Source organism: Myotis nattereri (genome assembly GCF_964212035.1).
Source record: "Myotis nattereri genome assembly, chromosome: 7".
NCBI lineage: Eukaryota > Metazoa > Chordata > Mammalia > Chiroptera > Vespertilionidae > Myotis > Myotis nattereri.
The window spans coordinates 14832663-14853853 of record NC_138082.1 but is presented as its reverse complement, the minus strand read 5'-3'; the positions used below and the strand labels follow the sequence as shown (position 1 = coordinate 14853853).

General features: G+C 41.1%; 1 protein-coding gene and 1 pseudogene across 2 annotated transcripts in view; one reads left to right on the top strand and one right to left on the bottom strand.

The window, feature by feature from the left end:
• Nucleotides 1-21191, top strand: part of PLEKHM3 (pleckstrin homology domain containing M3) — a 166333-nt gene that overhangs the window by 118205 nt on the left and 26937 nt on the right.
• LOC308522768 (large ribosomal subunit protein uL4-like) lies at nucleotides 6919-8137 on the bottom strand (annotated as a pseudogene). The gene has a single exon. The product of its transcript is annotated as a large ribosomal subunit protein uL4-like (transcript).

Genomic DNA, 21191 nt, shown 5'->3' with positions numbered 1-21191 from the left:
TGTTTTGCTCTCCTTAAATTTCTCTTTAAAAGGGTTTGAGTTTAAAGGCAGAACCACTGAAAAATGCTATTTAATCATAGAACTGTGAAAGGCCAGCCCAGAGTTAACCCCAGGATGCCCCGTTTTGTTTTTGTTAAACCAGAACCTTGAACCAGGCTTATTCCCAGGGGTTCTCGAAAGCCTAGGGGTCGGCGGGAGGGAAGGAAAAGAGGGAGGCAGAGGAAAGAAAAGCCAGACCAAACCAGCCTTCGGACATCGGACGGCGCCGCCCTGCACGGAGGCCTCCCTCCCTCCCTCCCCAGGCCAGGCCCAGTGACTCCATGGTTTACACTGGAGAGAGGAGGAGAAAGGGATAGAAGATGGAAGAGCCACCCACTGTCAAGGGGAAGAGTCACAGGCCCCCTTAGCCCCAAATAGCTTTTTAGAAAGTTTCTCCAGATTATAAATGCATATTATACTCATTACAGAGAATTGGGGAAGTAGAGAAAATAGTCATCAGGCAGCATGGCAGAGAGGTTCAGATCCCAGCCCTTGGCAGACCCAAGTCCGCGTTCCACTTCCCAGCGTCCTCATCTGTAAGGCAAGGGTAGTGAGATCCTTATGGATGATGAGAGGATTGAACCAGATGACATACCCAGCTAGTGCTGGCCACTGCTGCTATCAGCATTATTACTAGTCCACCACCGCAGTGAACATGTAGGTAGGGACCTATCAGCTAGTTCTTTTCTGGGCATGTCTAGATATAAAACGTGGCTCATTCTTCACAGTATGTAAGTTTTTATCTTTTTTTTAACATATTAAATAATTTTCAGAAGCACTAGCTATTCTGAATTCCTGTATAAGATCTCATCGGCTATAGATAAATACATTCTTCTTTTGGTTGGACATTTAGGGGTTTTCAATTTTGTATTATAAATAGCATGATAATATACATCCTGTAAAAACTTTAGCTTCTGATTAAGATATATTCAGAAGAAGGACTACTATAGTCAGAGGATTTGAATTTTTTAAAAGCTCTGGATACAATTTACTATTGTTATACCCACCAACAGTATAAACATGTTCTCCCTTATATCACTGAACCATTAGCAATCATCATTTAAAACACACACACATAGTTTGGGTCATTTTAGAGACCAAAAAAAAAAGATTTCTCATTGTTTGATTATTTTTTTTATCACTTGTAGTCTAAATATTTTTTATGTTTTACTACTACTTTTTCTTTCTTTTTTAACTTTCATCCAAGGATATTTTTCCGTTGATTTTAAAGAGAGTGGAAGGGAGAGGGAGAGATAGAGAGAAAAACATCCATGTGCGAGAGACACATTGAGTAGTTGCCTCCCACGTGCACCCTGACAAGGGCTGAGGATCAAGCCTGCATCCTGCAACCCTTCAGTCCATGGGCTGATGCTCTATCCACTAAGCCAAACCAGCTAGGGCTATTTTTTAATGAATTGTTTGATCATGTCTTTTGTCCATGTGAGGGCAAACTATCTTTTCAGTAAATTTATATGAATTCTTTATATAGTAGGCTATCAACACTGTGTGTGATATTTTCCCTAGTTTTATTGTTTGCCCTTAGATTTTATATGTGACTTTTTTATTTTTTATAAACAGAAGTTTACAACGTGTATGTTTTCAGATCTGTTCACTTTTTCCTTGTGTGTTTTTTTCTGTAGCTTTAAAACTTGCATAGCCTTCCCCATGTTCAGGTTAGATAAATGATATTTTGCATTTCCTTGTACATTTTTAAACAGTTTATTTATACATTTACTAACAAATTTCTGGGATTTATTTTACTTTGTGAAGTTGTAGCTTGATTTCCCCGCCAAACTGTTAAGCAGTCATTGCTGCTCCACTTTTTAATGATCCGTGCTGTCTGTGTTGACTTTCGACTTCAGATTCATCATAATTTAATTACATGTGTGTCCTGGAGTCTGCTTCTGACCAATCATTTCTACTTCCTCAATCCCAATCATGCCAGTTCCAATTACTTAAATATTATGATATATTTTCATGTCCGGAAGCCCAAATACAGCCACATACTGTTTTACACCATTGTCTGACTTGGGCCTGCTCTTTTATTCCTCCAGGTCGACTTTGGAATCACCCTGTCAGCCCAATTTACCTTTTAAATTATTTCCATAATTATGCTGTTCCAAGTTGGATACTTGTACTTTTTTCCTCAACAATGAGACTCTTTAGGTAGCTCAGAGCTTGAAAATATACATATGGAGTTTAAATATATGCAAAAAGGCATTTAACCATCTTAAATACAAGTATGATTGGGTAATCACAGCCAGAGCTTCCAGAGCTTGTCAGGAGGCCACCGCAGGGCCAGCCACTTCCTGTCGACTTGTGCGACTTTACAGATTGCACATTAATATTCACTCCTGAGATACAGAAGCTGAACATACACCAAATGTTCGGATGCTTGGGTGGTGGTGGTGGTTGTTTTTTCTTCTACATCATCAACAAGAATGTTAGCTATTCCAATAATAAAATGCTTTTCAAGATCACTTCAAAAATTGCCCAGCATGGCCTTTCTGGCTGCCCACAGAGTCATCCTCCATTGTCCTCATGTTTGGAGAGCCGCTGGCTCATCCTTCAGGAATTACAGTGTCCCAGGAGCTCCTGAATCCCACGTCCCCTAGAGGTTCTCATAAAGCGTATGTGGTGTTTAACTGGCAGCAACTTCTCCTTCTGCCCTCTGCCTTCATGCCATTAGACCATAACCCCATCTGGCCAAAGATTTGCCATTTTGCTTGGACAAAGTTGTAATTTAAATGTTTGCTTCTAGGGCCTGCAGTAGGAATATTCCAGAAATACTCTGTTTCAGTTTTGTTAACGCAAAAGTTGCCTGCACTTGGAAAGGCCTAGGATGGAAATGAAGCAAGAGCCATTCCTCCTTAATTGGTGACCTGTTTATACCTGTGGAAGGCACAGAGCAAGAGGGGCCTAGCTGGTGGCCAAGTACCAAATGCCTTTGAAAGTAAGTGGCATTTGAGGCAGGAGTGAAAGGGGTGGTGGCGTGGGAAGGACCGAGCCCTGGAGTCAGGTGTCCTGGGTTCACACTCCAGTTGTGAGGGATATTGGTGCTCTCACCATGAAGCCAGACCCTTCATCTTTCTGTGTTTCTGTTTATTTAGCTGTAAAATGACTATGTACTACTTATTGTGGGTAGCTGCAGTAAGAATTAGAAATAAATACGGAAAGCTTTCAGAACTCATGCGTGATGATAGCGGTGAATGATATTTACTAAGATCAAAACTTTTCCAGGGAAGAATGAGTAGACAGTCATCCCCAGAGCAGAGGAACAGATGGTAGGTAGAAACTGGAAGCAAGTGTGGGAAGACAGGCTTGTGGGAAGACCAGGCGGGGCGGGGCACACGAAGGAGGTGAGACCTTATCCTATAGCAGCTGAAGAGGCTTCAGGGGTTTCATTAAAGAAATGCCAGCTCTAAGGTGGCACTGAAGCCTAGTGGTTAGCCCTGGGCTCGGGAGTCCAGCTCCCTCCTCTGCACGTTTAAGCAGAGCAACCATGGGCAAAGGACTCAAGCCTTGTAAGACTCAAGTTTTTCACCTATAAATTGGTAATGATAAAAATACTGACCTCTTTGGGCTCCTGTACATAAATAATAGTAGTAATACAGTGGGGCCTTGACTTACGAGTGTCCCGACTAATGAGTTTTTTGAGATACCAGCTGTCTCTCAGCAGATTTTTTGCATTGAGTTGATAGAGTAATTTAACGAGCTCCTTAACGAGCTCACTCTCAGAACGAATTAAACTCGTAAGTCAAGGCCCCACTGTAGTTACTATTTAATGCTCACTGTATGGCTGGCAATGTGCTAAGTGCATGACTTGTCTTATCTTAAAGGAGATAAGGCATTAAAGAGCTCAGAGCAGCAACTGGCACATGTTAAACAGTCACTGCTGTGGGGGAGGTGTAACAGCTGATGCCATTATTCTTACTGTTTGGTCACATCTGTATTTTCTAAGATCCTCTCGTGGTAGCATAGAGCATGGGTTGGAGGGGTTGGAGCTGGAAGCCAAGAGCACAGATGGGACAATAGTTGTTTCACATACATGTTTAAAATTCACTGAGTTGTGCACTTGAGATCTGTGCACTTTACCTGTGTATCTTATACCTCAATTTAAGGAAATATATAATAAAAGAGACCAATGAAACCTCTTCCAGTTTTCATAAGCTACTCTACAACTGCTTGGAGTTTCAGTTAGCTGAGCGAACTCTCTCTCTACACACACACACACACACACACACACACACACACACACACGATTGTGAGGCACTAATTCTCTTCAGTTACCCATGCTGCTGAAGGACAGGGTGCCCAAGGACAACTGAAACCTCTACACCAGCGGTTCTCAACTGGTGGGTCGCGACCCCTTTGGCGGTTGAACAACCCTTTCACAGGGGTCGCCTGAGACCATCCTGCACATCAGATATTTACATTACGATTCATAACAGTAGCAACATTACAGTTATGAAATAGCAACGAAAATAATTTTATGGTTGGGTCACAACACGAGGAGCTGTATTTAAAGGGCCAGAAGGTTGAGAACCACTGCTCTACACTCATACAAAGTTCTGACCTGTTTGAAAGTTTTCCCTTTACGAGAGCTCCCAGCAGTCGCAAATGAATGTTGATGAGTCTCTTCTGGCCTGGCGTACAGAATTGCCAGAGGGAGGAAGGCCCACTATCGGGGTGGCACAGAGAGGGACGTTCGACGCTGGGCCCGATCACAGACCCTCCGTCCTCAGCCCTGGAAGCGGGCCGCTTACTGGGCTTTCCTTCTTAGGGCACTTTTCCATTTAGCTTTTACCACGCCTCTGACATGTCACTCACAGGTGGACATACTATTCAAAACTCGTTTCTCTTTGATTATATTTGAATGTCCTGTTGTAAAACCACCGTTTCCATTTCTTTCTTAAGGCCAAGTCTAAGGCAGGTTAGTCAGTTCATAGACTTTCCTTTGGCGTGACACCACACTGAGTGGTTAAAAACATTCAGGTTGAGGAACATCCTTCCTCTGCCCAGTGCCTGGGGTGACGTGAAATGGCCGAGACCTCTGAACAGATGGGGACGGGACTTTTTAAATCTGATACCAAAGCTGTTTCTCCTCCTATTGACTACACAACACAGTCGGACACTGTTGGAATGTCCAGACCAGCCAGGTGAAGGGGATCAAGTAATGTGCCTGCGGGGATGGAGCGGGCGGGTAAGTCACTCCTGACAGGCAGGAGGGAGAAAGGCCGGCCCAGCAGAGCTGGGAAGGGGCATTGAAAACGTTTAGGTGAGATTCATAGAAAAATGAAACGTGCATTCTAGCTGATTGCTTACTTACTAACTCCCAGTTAGGTATTTAAAGAGATAAGATTAAATGTCTAGAATTCGGTGATAATTATGTAAACAAAAACCACCTTAAATTGCCTGGCATTAGATACGGCTGTTGACACTCTGCATATCTTATAAGTCATTCTAATTGGGGCAGTGTTACCTTCCAGAACCTCAAAAAACCATAAGTCAGGAAACATTCTGATTAGACACACAGGTCTCCTTGGATACAAGCACCGAGTCTGATGCAGGCGCGATATGTTCACTGATAGGCGACTTCCAAAGAACTTTTGTGAAAATAAACATGTTGTGGACGAGTGAAAGCACAAGTCATATAAAACCAAAACCATGAAGGCTTTTCTACATTTTTACAATGCTTACATATGCATATGCAAATTGCATGTATATATTTCTAAAGCCATTCTTTATAGAGCCGTCACTGGTTTTTTAAAAAATTTAAACATTATAAAAGTGGCAATTTGTATTCCTTATTTAAATATCCAAAAAGCACGGAATTTTTTGAAGGTATAAAAACGTTTATGACTTACATAATTGAGGTCCCTGGGGTGGAGCTGAGATCTCCGCGCAGATCCCAAATGCCGGAGAGAGGAAAGCAGCCTCACGTGAGCTTTTATGTGGCTGGGGTGGGAGTTCTGGGTAAGGATTCCCATAGGTAGACAGGAGACATGGTTTGATCTCCTTGAGGTGCTGAAGGGGGAACACTTGGCTTCCTAGCAGCCTGCCCAGGTGTGGGGCAAGGAGAGGCAGGTGTGAGCCTTCACAGCTGTTTGCAGTCAAACCGCAAAATAGAGTTTAACTCTCCCACAGACATTATCCACACAATCACCATGTTCTCCCACTGTCACCACCCAGATGCTTCTTCCCGCTTCACTCTTACTCTATCCTGTTTTCATTTTGAGAAGTGTCATCTTTGAATTCCCGTGAATGATATATTTAATTGAGGTATAATTGACATATAACATTGTATTAATTGCAGGTGCACAACATAATGATTCAATCTTTTTTTTAAAATATATTTTATTGATTTTTCACAGTGAGGAAGGGAGAGAGATAGAGACTCAGAAACGTCAATCAGCTGCCTCCTGCACATCTCCCACTGGGGATGTGCCCGCAACCCAGGTACATGCCTTTGACCGGAATCGAACCTGGGACCTTTCAGTCCGTAGGCCGACGCTCTATCCACTGAGCCAAACCGGTTTCGGCTCAATCTTTTTTTCATGTTTCTCACTACCTTTGATCAGGTCTTTATTTAAAATTTGCTGTCCAGCCCTAGCTGGTTTGGCTCAGTGGATAGAGCGTGGGCCTGCGGACTGAAGGGTCCCGGGTTTGATTCCGGTCAAGGGCACATGCTCAGGTTGCTGGCTCGATCCCCGGGAGGGGGCATGCAGGAGGCAGCCAATCAGTGATTCTCTCCCTTCATTGATGTTTCTGACTCTCTCTCCCTCTCCCTATTTCTCTGAAATCAATAAAAATGTATTTTAAAAAATAAAATCGGCTTTCCAAAGTGATTTGACCTTTAGGGAGTAAACACCTTTAAGTTTATGCCACAGATACCTTTTCTTCCGTGGTGGGTTTTCTCCCTGCAGGCTTCTCGGCTGCTGGCTTCTTGGTAGCTGCAGCCTTTTTTCCCACCAAGGCTTCTGCTTCGTAACGCCAACAGCCTCCTTCCTTCCCGGCCACAGGCTTCTTGCCTGGAACCCCCTTCTCATCTGATTTAGCTTCTAGCGCTGCTGCTGCTGCTGCCTCATCCACCCGGAGCTTGTGGTTCTTGGCCTGGAGAGAATGGTGATTCCGTGCGTGGTCTTTGCATAGGGGTTTAGCTTCAACATGATTTTCAGGTTTTTCGGGGGATTCTTCTTCAGGTCTCTGCTGTGAACCTTCTTGCATGGTGCTGGAGGGCTCTTTGGATCTCTGGGCTTTTCAAGCTTCTGCTCAGGTCTGAACTGAGCATCGAGCGCATGGGAAGGTGTAGTTACTCCGCGTGGCCGTACGGACCATCTAACTTGCGGAAAGCACTTGTAGTCTACCTGCCCACCAGCAGCAAGTTTCAAAATGTTCGGTTTGCTTCCATTAAGCAGAATAATTCCAGGGATGTTTCTGAAGGCTTTGATGATACCGTTGTCCTCGTTGTAGATGAAGCAAGGTTCCTGTGCTGGATACGGCGACAGTTTCTCATTTTCCCCTTACCAGCTCTCATTCACTGAGAGGCATAGACCTTTTTGCTATCATTCCAGGCCTTAAACATTTCTTAAGAAGCAAAACAGCCTCCTTGGTCTTCTAGTGGCCTTCAGTGTTATCTTCTGCCACCCAAGGAAGTTCAGGAACTTCCTCAATACCATCCTTTAGACATGACAACGTTGGGAAGGCCAAGGCAGCCAGGGCAAAGCCGATGGCACACTGATGTTGTGTTGTGTTCACGCGACAGTGCCAATGGCGCCAGATGTTGGTTAGTGCAAACGCGCCCCTCCCCCCTCAAGACTCATATTTCCAAAAGCACCTGGCCAGAACGGTGAGTCCCACCTCCTTGAACTCTGGGAACTCGAGGCGCAGCTCTGCCAGCACCCCCAGACTCAGCACTGGCTTGATGACCTGCCAGTTCTCGTGACAGCATAGAGCTGCCTGGTGTTCTTACACAAGTTGTGTGAACAAAGTTCCCAATATCTGGTTGAACGGATCCTTGAACGCAGCAGGCAGTGACATTTTGCCAGGTGACTCCCCTTTCGGAGCACACTGGTATCAGTGGATGAGCACACGCCATGGTGTGGAGTAAAGGCCACGCTCCTCTCAAGCCCGTGGCTCCCACAGGGAAAAGCTGGTTCAGTATTTTTATATTTTGCAAAATGATCACCACATGTCTACTTAACATCCATCACCACACAATAATTTTTCTCTTTTGGTGAGAACTTTTAAGATCCCTTAGCAACGTTTAAATATGCAATACAATATTAACTGTAGCCAACATGCGGTATATTACATCCCTATGACTGATCTAGTTTATAGCCAGAAGTTTATATCTTTTGACCAGCTTCACTCATTTCAACCTCCCACTCCCACCCCCGGACGCTTCTGGCAACCACCAATCTGTTCTCTGTATCTGTGAGCTTGGGTGTGTGTGTGTGTGTGTGTGTGTGTGTGTGTGTGTGTGTTTAAATTCCACATAGAATTGAGATCATACAGTATTTGTCTTCCTCAGTCTGATTTATTCCACTTAGCATCGTGCCTTCAAGATCTGCATATGTTGTAGCAAATGGCAAGATTTTCTTCTTTTTATGGCTGAATAATATTCCACTGTGTAATATACCACATTGTCTTCATCCATTGCCCAGCATGGACGTTAGGCTGTTTCCATATCTTGGCTATTGTGAATAATGCTACAGTGAACATGGGGATGCTAAGCCTTTTTTGAGTTAGTGTTTTCCATTTCTTCAGATAAATATCCAGAAGTGGAATTGCTGGATCATATGGTAGTTCTATTTTTGATTTTTTTGAGGAAACTTCATACTGTTTTCAGAGTGGCTTCCCCAATTTACATTCCTACCAACATTGCACAAGAGTTCCCTTTTCTCCACATCCTCACTTACACTTATTTATCTTTTCTAGAATAGCCATTGCAACAGGTGCAAGGTGATACCTCATTGTGGTTTTAATTTGCATTTCCCTGGTGACTGGTGACATCGAGCACCTTTTTATGTAGCTGTTGGCCATCTGTATGTCTTTTTTGGGGGGGGAAATGTCTATTTAGATCTGCTTCCCACTTTTTAATCGGGTTGTTTTTGTTTGTTGTTGTTGGGTTTTGTTTGTTTGTTTTGCTATTTTGATAGGGATAACATTAAATATATAGATTGCTTTGCAGTCGTAGGGACACTTAACAATATTAATTCTTCCAGTCTATGGTCATGGAATATCTTTTCCATTTATTTGCGTAGTCTTCAAATTTTTTTCAGCAATGTCATAGTTTTCAGTGTACAGGTCTTTCACCTCCTTGGGTTAAATTTATTCCTGGGAATTTTTATTTTATTTTTTTATGCAATTGTAAATAAAATTGTTGGTCTTCATTTCTTATCCAGTTTATTACAGAAATCTGTTTTTAAACCTCCCCTTCTCGCTCCTGCATTTCACTTCGCAGCAGTAGCTCCTGTTAACTCTAGCCAGCTTGCTGTCTTCTTCCACACATTTCCACACATTTCTAAGTGTGGGGTTTTGTTTTTTTACTTTCTTTCCCTTTACATATAGGATCAAACTATCCTGCCTTTCTGCTCTTGCCTTTTCTAGTGGACAGTATACTGTGGACATGTGAGTCCATGAGCATGTTCAGTACACATAAAGGCTTACCCTCTTGCTTTTATCAGCTGCAGGGTTGAGAGTTTCCTTAATGTTTAACCTGTGCAGTTTTCTCTATTAGAACCAGTCTTGCAGTGAACACCCTCGGCCATTTCCTGTGCACGTGTGTAAATGTATCTGTAGTGTAAAATCATTAACATGAGAATGCCCGGTCAAAGGGTATGCCTGCTCTGCGGTTTGATACTATTGCCACTTGCCTTCTAAAAAGGGAGGACGAATTTCTACTTTCATTGAGTGTCTTGGGAATGCCTTGCACCCACATTAACTTTCCATACTGATGATATTTTTAATCTTAGCCAATCTAAAATATAAAATATAACCTCACATGGTTACTCTAATTTGTATTTTTTCCCATTGTAAGTAAGGTTGAGCATCTTGTTTCTATGTTATTGGCCATTTGTAGCTTTTGTGAATTGCCTGTTAATTTCATTAACTTGTCTTGAAATTATATTGTTGATCTTTTTCTTATTAATTTGAAAGAGCTCTTTCTATATTAAGGAAATTAGCACTTCTTCACATAAATAGGAAATATTTTCCCCAGTTTCCTGTCACATGATTTTGCAAGTGATATTTTGTATTGTACTAACTTTTAAATTTTATATATTCACATTCATCACTCTTTTATGGTTTCTAGGGTTATAAAATATTTACTCCCATGTAAATATTTCTCTGACATTTTTCTCTAATACTTTTTTTTATCATTTTAAAATTACTTTGTAAATGGTTTTCTTTTTATATTTAAATGTTTGATTTATCTGGAATCACATTTTTTATGGAATGAGTTGGAGATTCAGCTTTCTCGTCCCCAAACACCCCCCCCCCACCCCCCCACCCCCCCCGCCATGGCGAACCAGCTGCCCCACCATCATTTATTAAATAACTTATTTCCCCCACTTTTATTGTATACTAAATTCCCACGTGTATTTCAGTCCATATCCTGGATATACAGCTGCCCAGCATATAGACGCCACAAACACTGCAGATGATATTCTTGAAAAACAAGATGTGTGAAATCATAATCAGTGCTGTGTGTAAGTGGTGGTTTACTGCTTGTTGACACCTGGAGGCAAAGAATACAAATTACCGACAACCTTAACACAATGGCATGCAAGCTAATAAAGCGCCTCTCTCACTTTATATGCAGGACTTGCTTTTTCTCACATCAGCGACCCAGCTATTTATTAGATCACAGCATTCTAGACAGGAACTTATTTTGTTTTCCCATTTAATCTTTGGCATTGCTAGTCTCATAAAAGTGATTAAGTAATAATAATGTTGAGCACTTATATTGTACTTTTCATCCCTAAGTGCTATCTAAACATGATCACTAATTAAATGCATTAATGAAAGGAAGGGATTTCCAGCTTCTTCAGGAAAACCGGTGTCTGGTTGCACACCTGTGAGCGGACAATTCCTAAAAAGCATTAAGTCCTCTTTGAATGGCACTCAGCAATGGTGACATTATTTCACTCCTTTTGAAAATGTCCTTGGGTATCTTCTAATTACTCTGGCTAAACTCACCTTTTATCTGTCTCCCCAGATATTCCCTTTCTACATTCCTGGGGGTATTCAACAAGCTTCTTTTGATGTTTCCCCTGTTCGTCAATCACAAAATCGTAGACTTTTCGAACAGAGAGGGATCCTTACTGGTCATCTAGTTTTGAATGACCTGGTGCAATCACGTGATTTCATAGATGAGGAAACAGGCCTGGAGAAGTGAAGTGGCTCACACAGCTTTCAGGGGACACACCTAGGAATAGAAGCCTAGGTTTCTAATGACCATTTCAGGTCTCGGGTAGCTGCATCCTGGCTTTTTCCTCTCTGTGAGCTTCTGACTTGCCTTCCCCTTCTTTTTCTTAACCTTTTTTATTTTTTCTTCCATCGTTTCCCTGCTTCTCCTTCCCTTCTTTGCTTTCTGCCTCTCCTAACTCCTAATGGGTCATCTGACATGACCAGGGAATGTTGCTTTTATTGTCCTCTATTTCTCTGTCCCTTTTAAACCGGGGGGGGGGGGGTCTTTGTTGTTTTTCGGTTAATGTGTCTTACATTGGCCTCTGCGCAGGTCTTCTCTGAAAAGCCATATTTCTTCCATTTCTCCCACATACATGCATACAGGCAGTTGTTGGTTTTGCCTTATTTTTTTCAAGTTGTAGTTGCTTCTCCATTTAATAAAATCATTTCTCTAGTTTTGGTAAATAGAATAGTGTTTATGTTGATATTAAGTCCATTTTGTCACAGTTTTGTGTTACTTTATCGATTTCCCAGTCGTTTGATCAATGCTCTTCAGAATCATACTTCATATTCAGGAATTTACATAAGATGTGCCCATTTAAGAGAATTTCTGTACTAGAAGTAAATAGGTTGGACAGTAAATCTTCCTATAAGCCAGTGGTTCTCAACCTTCCTAATGCCTCGACCCTTTAATACAGTTCCTCATGTTGTGGTGACCCCCAACCATAACATTATTTTCGTTGCTACTTCATAACTGTAATTTTGCTACTGTTATGAGTCATAATGTAAATATCTGATATGCAGGATGTATTTTCATTGTTACAAATTGAACATAATGAAAGCATAGTGATTAATCACAAAAACAATATGTAATTATATATGTGTTTTCCGATGGTCTTAGGCGACCCCTGTGAAAGGGTCGTTCGCCCCCCAAAGGGGTCACGACCCACAGATTGAGAACCGCTGCTATAAGCCAAAGGCAGATCCAGTTCAGATCAAAACTATGGTTGTAACCTGGATCTATCTAGACTGCACATCTTGCTTCCATTTAGGGACTGAGCCCGTTTTAGAAATCTTCCATTTCTATACGGTGGGTCAGGATTCTCAGGCCAACAACCTAGAGCTGTGTCTGACCCCAGATGCCCTAGGAAAGTCCTTTCCCTGTAGCAGTTAAGAGGGGAGTCAGGGTCTGTCACTGATCCGCTGGGTGATCTTAGGCAGCTCACAGGACCACTCTGGGCCTCAGATTTCTCATACACCTATTACATAAGGATGCTGAGTTTAAAAGATCATTCAGGGCCTTTCCTTGTTTACTGTTTGATGAGTCAATAATGTCATAACTAGGACCAAAATGAATAGAGACCTAAATCAGATTTACTTCAGGTATATGGCCAATGAATTCAACACAGAAGTAAAATTCTGTTGACCATACCATGAGAATTTTCTGGAACTGTCTCAATGTAAAATAATTTAATCATTCCCTTCACAGATATGTCAGACTATGTGGTCTGTTTGGGAGCTCAGCACATGTGGATCATGTAACTGTACTTCACTCTCTGCAAATGCTTCCACAGAAGTTCCATGAGGCTGTGCCTTGACAAGGCCACACCCCTTAAGGCACTCTCTGTAGTACAGAAAAACTATATGAAGTAGCCCCCATCCCATATATTCTTATGAGTAAGAAATTTATGTTCACCCTGGCCAGGTGGCTCAGTTGGTTGGGGTGTCATTCCGTATACCAAAAGGTTGCGGATTTAATTCCTGGTCGGGGCACATACCTAGGTTACAGGTTTGATCCCTGGTCAGGGGAGTACAGGAGGCAACCAATCCATGTTTTCTCTCTCTCTCTCTCTCTCTCTCTCTCTCTCTCTCTCTCTCTCTCCCTCTGCCCCCTTTCCTCTCTCTAAAATCAATAAACATCCTTGGATGAAGTTTTAAAAAATAAAGAAGAAGTTTATGTTCTTGGGTTCATCTTTGCCACTCAACAACTGAAGAAAATTGAAATTCTTTTATCTTGCATTCCCTAAGACTTAGTTTCCAGCAGGAGGCAAAATGTAATTTGATGACCACTCACAAATCTACCCAATTACATCAACTCAAAATTCAATTATCACATAGTTTCCTAAGTCTAAGTAGAAATTGTCACCTTTGGGAAAGGATCAGATAAGAGCTAATTGGTGACATCATAATCCACCCTCAGTGAAGTGCTTGCTTAGCCAGAAGCCCAGCAGTGTTAGAGCAGCTCCATGATGGTAAAGAGGGGTGGGGAGCAGCTAATTAGAGAAGACAGTTTTCTGTTTATATACAAACATCCCAGCATTGAGCCACGATAAGGAGCTCAAAGGTTAATTATGGGAAAATGAGGTTTTAGCAAAACTTTTTGAAATAGGAAAATCCCCTATGCTTTTAATTTTCCAATTTCAAGGACTTATGATTACGATGAGTACCATTTGTAATTGAATGAGAACTCAGAATGTCCTCACTGTGTGTTAGAGCTTTCAAACTTGAGCAGAATCCACGGGCTGTTTTTCCTTAACTCTCCATGAACTTGCACGGCCTAGATCCCTAGATTTCACTGTACCCACCCGTCGATGCGGAGAAATGACAAGCAGGGAAAATAGCGAGGGCCAACTTCCACAGGCCTCTGGCCAAGCAAATGCAGACTGAGTTATATTGGAAATCATTTTACAATGTGTGAGCATTTGGATTCTTCCGTGTCATCAGCTAGCTTGTCACTAGTGAGTGGCAGGGGGCTTTGTGCTCTGTGAATGGGGTCTTTTGGTTGGACTTTTAGAGGAGGGGCCATTTGTCAAGTGCAAGCAGCCTCTTCATCAAAGTCTTCCCAATAGTCGTCCAGATTCTAAATGCCGCACAATGGCCGAGGAATGCTCGCATTCGCATGGAAGGTAAGTGACAAATCAGGGGGAAGGAATTAAGCAATGCATACAGGAATGCAATGAGAAAGAGCTTTTCCTTTGTTTTTTTTCTTGTCCAAGTTACTAGTGCTCTGTCTCTCTCCCCCTGTAGATTTTGAATTCTGTGGTGGTGCCAAGGGAGTGAAGGTAACAGACATAAAAGAATCATTTGTGCCCATTTCCCAATCCCACAGATCTCTATTGGCTGCAGACCTTGAACATGACACTGCAATTTCCTGGTGCCACACATGAGTAATAAGCAGCTGTTTCTGAAACTGTGGTTTGGAGAAGGCAGCACTAGGTTATTTTTTAACTTAATTGTAATTTTTGATTGGTCTGCAAGAAAGCAAATCAAATAAAGTCTGTTGTCTTAGTCTGCAAGAAAGCCATAGGCCTCAAATTCCAATGCTGACCATCTTGACCAGAATAGAAGAGGGGGAGGGAGAGAATGAATGTGTGTATCCCTGAACTGGAAGTTCAACCAGGCAGCTTCCATGGGAAGCATGTTTGGTGTGTCTGTCAGCTAGCTGGAGCATGGAAAGTAATATTTGATGGTTCCTGGAGAAGTACCTGAAATGATAGAGTGAACAGAATTCGGAGAGAGATCACAAAAGTGAAAAATAGCAAAATCAGGAAGAATAAGAAGGTATCAGTGTGATGCTGCAGTTTGTCCTTATCCTACTTGCAATAAGAGGACACAGCATTTTAAGTTACAAATGGAGTGTGTGTTCTTTGAATGCCCGGTCACTAAAATACCTCTGACATACTCATATATGCATGCTCTCCAAGTAAATAAAATCAGACCAGTACCTTCCTTAGTACAAGAAATTCAGCTGAATGGAAAACAGACACAAACTCTTTTGCCCTGTTTCAGACATCTGCCTTTTCTCAAGAAGATAGGGCAGCTTGGAATATGGAGAAGGTGAAGGCGGTTGAGTGCAGGGGGTTGAGGAGAAGGAGGAAGTGGAGGAAGCATTCTGCTAACTACTTTGTCATGATTTTGCTCATGTAGGCAGGCACTTTAGGGAAAAATAATAGAGGGATAACGAAACCTCATCCAGAGGCCTATTTTGCAATCACTTATGACATATCCAAATGACCACCTGGTTAATGGTCTTATGACTTTTTAAAAAATCATTTTCATTATTTTTGAATTACAGTTGACATGCATTATTATATTAGTTTCAGGTGTACATCTCAATGATTAGACATTACATAACTTACTAAGCAATTATACTGATAAATCTCATACCCATCTGACACCATACATATTAGAATATTATTGACTACAAGAAGCCCGATGCACAAAATTTGTGCAAGAGTAGGCCTTCACAGCCCTGGCTACCTCAGCCCTTGTGGCCCCGGCTGCCTCATGGCCCCGCCCCCGCCCCCTACCCACTGGTTGTTCCAGAAGGTTGTTCAGGAAGGTCGTTTTGCTATCTGGTCTAATTAGCATATTAGCTCTTTATTATATAGGATATTCCCTATGCGCTACTGTACATCCCCATGACTATTCTATAACAACTAATTTGTACTTCTTAATCCTTTCACCTTTTACTCCCATCCCCCCCAAACCCCGGCCCATGTGGTAACCGTCAAAATGTTCTCTGTACCTGTGAGTCTATTTCTGTTCTGCTTATTCATTTACTTTATTTTTATTTTATTATTATTATATTAGTCCTCACTGGAGAATATATATGTTTTTATTGATTTGAGAGAGAGAAAGAAAGAGGCAGAGAGAGGGGAGGAGAATGAAACATTGATGTGAATAATATCAACTGCATTTGCCATGACCAGGATTAAACCCCCAACCTTTTGGTGTATGGGACGATGCTCCAACCAACTGAGCCACGCCAGCCAGGGCTATTTTGTTTTTTAGATTCAATTATTAGTAGATATGTATCTATTGCCCTTTTATTGTTCATATTTTTATCTTTTGTTTCTTTGTTCTACTTCTTAAAGAAGACCCTTTAACATTTCATGTAATATTGGTTTGGTGGTGATGAACTCCTTTAACTTTTTCTTGTCTGGGAAGCTCTTTATCCATCCTTCTATTCTAAATGATAGCTTTGTTGGGTAGAGTAATCTTGGTATAGGTCCTTGCTTTTCATTACCTTAAATATTTCTTGCCAATCTCTTCTGGCCTGAAAAATTTCTGTTCAGAAATCAACTGACAATCTTATGGAGCTCCCTTATAGGTAACTAACTGCTTTTCTCTTGCTGCTTTTAAGATTCTCTCTTTGTTTTTAACCTTTTGCATTTTAATTATGATGTGTCCTGGTGTGGGCCTCTTTGGGTTTATCTTGTTTGGGAATCTCTGTGCATCTTGAACTTGTATGTCTATTTCCTTCACCAAATTAGGAAAGTTTTCTGTCATTAAGTTTTCAAATAGGTTTCCAATTTCTTGTGCTCTTTCTTTTCGTACTGGATCCACATGATGTGAATGTTGGTATGCTTGAAGTTGCCCCAGAGGCTCCTTACATTAGTCTCAATTTTTTTGGAATCTGTTTTCTTTTTGCTGTAGGACTGTTCCCCATGCTGGGCCTCACTGAGGACTATTGTCACTCTAGGGATGCACTCCAGTTTAGGGATGACCTACAGAGCTCTCAAATCTGACTTCCCTCAGGCTGTGTACTTGTTCTCATGTTGGCCATTTGACCTTGCCATAGTCATTTCCCAGGTCCATTGGCATTCTAATAGTTCTTTTCTACTTTTCATTCTCATTAGAAACTAAAGGTAGGAGCTCCTTGGGCTTTGTTCTTCTTTAAGGCTGCCATCTTCCTGGTGTTTGTGGAATATGGCCCTAACCCTAAGCCCCCACCAAGATGGCTAGGAAATGGGATTAGAAGTTGTAAGACTCAGGGGCAGGAACAGATGATGGGAGGCAGATCATTTGATTTTGTTTTTAAACAATTATCCAAAGTAAAGATATATCTGATTTTCTTTTTTTAAATTTGTATTAATACATTTGATTTTTTAAAAGAACCCTTGGAGATGTCACATTTGGAACCTACTGCTTTGTTGTGATGAAACCTCTAGACGAGAAGCCAGAATAGTTGGATCCGGTTCCCAGTGCTGCTAGTAGTTGTAGTCAAAGATAAGATTTAAACCTTCTAAATATATCTTTATCCCTGGACAATTATAAGTATAAAATTTTCCTTTCTGAAATATTAAAGATATGTTTGTAAATTCTAAAACATAGACTATTACCTCACTTTCTGGAAGGAAATCTTTCAGCAGCTTTAGCCCTTTGGAACATGGCCATGAACTTAAGCTGACAAATAGGAAGAGCAATTAATCAAATGAAAAGAAGCCAAAGGAGTCCCTGAATAGCTGAGCTTCCACCAGGGCCATGCACTCTTTATGCTCCTCCCTAAATCACCCAGCAGAATGATTGAAAATATTTGTGACACAAAAACAGCCCTAAGATATAACCACTGCAGCCAAGGAAAAAGACAAGAAAGCATCCTTGGTCAGTCATCAAGAACTTAGGTGCCTGGCAGAAATAAGGTATTTAAGACAAGTATGAGACTCAGTCTTGCCTCCAAGCAATTTACATTCTCTTAGGTTGCTCCATATAAAATTTACATTTTTTTTTAAGTAAAATCACCATTTTATAGTTAGGCTCACCATTTCGATATATTCAATCAACAGTTGGATAAGCAAAACAATCACATGTTAAGCATTAGTAAAGAGTACAAAACAGCATCAAGTTTTATATTACATTACATGGTGTGCATGATGTAAAAGTAATTTATGTGAAGCACGAGAGATCCAAACAGTGAAGTGGCCAAAGATGGCTTTCCAGATCAGGCCAGAATAGGTCAGAGCCATGAAGCCTAGGTGAAGTTAAAAAAGTGTTTAAGAAGAGAAGCGAAACTTCAGACAGAGGAAATGACATGGTGAAGGCACAAGAACAAGAGTAAGCATATTCTACATGAGGAAACATTTGCTCACAACAGAAGTTACATCGTAAGAAATGGAAAATGAATTTGGATAGGTAGTGTGGAACCAGCGTATGGACCACCTGCACACCAGGCAAAATGTAAGCTCCAGTTTGACCCAGTTCACTCTTGTATAGAGAACATGGGACATAGTAATTCAATATAATGATCTGAAATGATGAGTGAAGAGTTTTTAATAATGATAAAATAAGAATTCACCAAGGTTTGAGGGAAGACATGATACATGATGAAAGTGATATCTAAAACTGATTAGTATATATATTATGGTCAGATCAAAGGAAAAAGACAGGCATCTGGAAATAAAATTAGAAGATTGACAGGAGAGATACGAGTGTAGGGCAGGATGGAAAAAGGAGACTTACATTAGAGGTGTTTAGAAGAGAATCAACTTGAACCTTGAAAACGTTAAGCTAAGTGAAAAGCCACATATTGTATCATTCCATTTATATGAAATGTCCAAAATAGGTAAATCCAGAGACAGAAACTAGACTATTGCTTGGTTAGGGCTTGGGGAGCAGTTTAGGGGAAAGAGAGTAATTGCTAATGGGTACAAGGTTTTTTGGAAGAGTTGAAGAGATGCTCAAAGATTGATGGTGGTTATAGTATACAACTCTGTGAATAAACTAAATGCCATTTAATTGTAGACTTTAAATAGGTGAATTACATGGTATGTGAATTATATCTCACTAAAGCTGTAATTTAAAAAGAGAGGAAATCAATAAAATGTGGTGAATGATAATATATATGTTTCTGGTGGAGAAAATGAACCACTCACTAGACTCCATAATTTCCAGTTTGATTCTAAGACCATCGTTACTTAATATTGTGTTAGGAGCACTGAGTGATGCAATAAGACATGAAACATAAATAAGAGGTATAATATTAGAAAGGAAGGGACCAGTTTATTACTTTCAGAAGACCCAAAAGAATCTCCTAAAAATGCTTTGCATTCCTGAAAATACAGTAAAATATAGTCATATAAGGTGTACACAAATGTCAGTATATTCTAATATACCAGTAATTGCTAATAAGAAAAAATATTACACAAAATTCAATTTGGAAATAACCTAAATATAGTGTGAGTGGCATATACAAGGAAAGAAAACAAATTTTTATTGAACTATAATAAATGAAAATATAATAAAATGGAGATATAGATCAGGTTCTGCCGGGGTCCAACCTCAGCAGGTCCAGGGGTTCCCAAAGGCGTAGACGGAGTCGGCGAAGAAGGAAGGACACGGAGACAGTGTTCAGTTGATCAGCAGCCTAGCCAGGATCTCTAGTCAGGATCTCCAGCCAAGTTCTGGTCTGGATCTCCAGAGAGGTTCTGCTTAGGATCTCCAGCCAGGTTCTGTGTCCATGTTCTCTTGCTAGGTTCTCCAGGTTCTCCAGCCAGGTTCTGTAGCCATGTTCCCTCGCTAGGTTCTCCAGCCAGGTTCTGTCCAGGTTCTCCAGCCAGGTTCAGTCACCAGGTTCTAGTCAGGTTCTCTTGCCAATTTCTGTAGTCAGGTTCAGTCCAGGATCTTTTGCCATGTTCTCTCCAGCGAAGTTCTTCTGTCTCTAGGTTCTGTGTAGGTTCTGTCTTCTAAGTTCTGTGTTCTAAGTTCTGTGTTCTAAGTTCTGAGTCTTGCTGTCTTGTTACATCTGTATTTATACCAGTTGATTTAATCCTATCAATCTCTATTCCAAAGGTTAGGGCGTTTCTTATCTCCATTCCAGGGAGTAAAGATTATGTAGCTTAAGCATGATTGTTCGTTGTTAAAGTGATTAATTACCCGCCTGGCACTTAGTTAAGAGGTTTTATTCCCTCCCTAACTTCAGGGGAAAATCCCTACCTGGGGAAACAACCTTTCTCAGAGACCTTGGTTAAAACACATAGTGCCAAGAAGGTGAGCAAACAAATTAAGAACAGTATGCCATATATGCCAGGTCCCTTGAAACAGCAAGCATGCACCAGCTCCCGGCAAGGTTCTTCGATAAGAAGACTAAATATTATAAAGCTATCAGTCCCCAAATTAATTTTTTAAGCTTATTAAATAAGTTTGGTGAGTTTTTTCAAAAGCCTTCAAAATTCTCATGCCCTTTGCCTCAAGGAGATCATCTAAAATGGGGAAAGCTTTACGCACAAGATGCCCGGTCTGCTCCTCTAGATCCCAGATAATAACTGTCAGGTCCTCCCCAAGGTCTTCTCTTCTCACCCTGGGTTCCTTCAAGCAGCGTTTACTCACCTGGTTTCCAGGACTGTTCTACATCCCGATGTTTTCCCCGGAGTGGACTATAGTTTGCGCCTCTCTTTAAATGTGTCATTAACCTTGGTTGTTTAGGAAATAGTAATGTAAGCAAAACCAAGTAGAACTGAAGTATTGTCACCACAATTTAGAAATAACCCTATGACACATTGGAGAGTGTTTACTGGTGGTTGGGTATATGATTTGGTAGCGGTTATTTCTTAGAAAGTGTATCATGTGTTGGTATTAGGAGGACGCTTTGCTGGGGTTTGTTGAAGTTAATGGTCCTTGAGAAAATAAAATAAAGAGCTCTATCTATGGCTTTCTAAAGGTAATAGAGAGGAAAATAAGTTAAAGAAGGATGGAAAACGGACTTGCTTGACAGAAACACAGCCAGCATGATTTCTACCCTCTATATTAAGAAAAAAAAATCCACTTTTCTAAAGCAGTAAACCTGGTTTTTCTGTTCATTTTCTGTACCTTGATGCAAAATGATATACATTGTTTTTAAAAATGCAGAAAGACAACTGTATGCAAAGTGAAAGACTTGCTTTTCCCACTTCTTCCCTTCCCTAGAGTTAACTACTGTTATTTTGAAAATATCATGAGATTATACTGTGACCTTTAAAACC